Genomic DNA, 779 nt, shown 5'->3' with positions numbered 1-779 from the left:
AATTCAGAGTTATAAAAGTAAAACTAAACAAAGTTTAAAAGTATCAACATTATGAAAGTAAAAACTCACAAAAATTGGGAGGCAGAAATGGGGAGAGGATGCAGGAGATGATAAATGTATATAGATTTTCTTATCTCAGTAGATTATTGAAAATACTTTTTTTAAAAAAATGATGGGATAAACAAAGAGAACAATAACTAGATTATTTAACGTTCAAATGGGAACCACCCATTTGAATGGATGAACAGAAAAACAAAAATACAAAAAGTGGTCTTCTCTGGAGATTAGAAGTAGAGTTTGGAAAGGAAATTTTGCTTTCATTTTGGACCCTTCTTTATGGTTTGAAAGGAATCCTGGTGGCACTGTGGTTAAAGTGCTCAGCTGCTAACAGAAAGTTTGATGGTTCAAACTCACCAGCAGTTCCATGGGAGAAAAATGAGACAGTCTGCTTCCACAAACATTTACAACCTTGGAAACCCTATGGTGCAGTTCTACTCTGTCCTATAAGGTCATTGTATATTAGAATCAACTCAACAGCAATGGGTTATATGGTTTGAAATTTTTCTCTGTGCATCTGTTATTTTATTTATTGTCTTTTTTTTTTTTTATTAGGATTTGGGTGAAGATTTACAGAGTAAATTCACCTTTCATACAGCAGTTCACATATACCTTGTCTCATGTCACTGACCAAAATTTACAATGCAGCAGCTCCCCTCCCACTTCCTCCCCATAGTTACCTCCTCCCAGTGTCCATCCCTTCACACTCTTCTGCACCCTGA

This window comes from Orycteropus afer, unplaced genomic scaffold, assembly GCF_000298275.1.
Source record: "Orycteropus afer afer isolate SDZICR_OR568_19922 unplaced genomic scaffold, OryAfe1.0 scaffold00637, whole genome shotgun sequence".
NCBI classification, from domain to species: Eukaryota; Metazoa; Chordata; class Mammalia; order Tubulidentata; family Orycteropodidae; genus Orycteropus; species Orycteropus afer.
The sequence above is the reverse complement of the archived record's forward strand: the minus strand, read 5'-3'. Positions refer to the sequence as shown.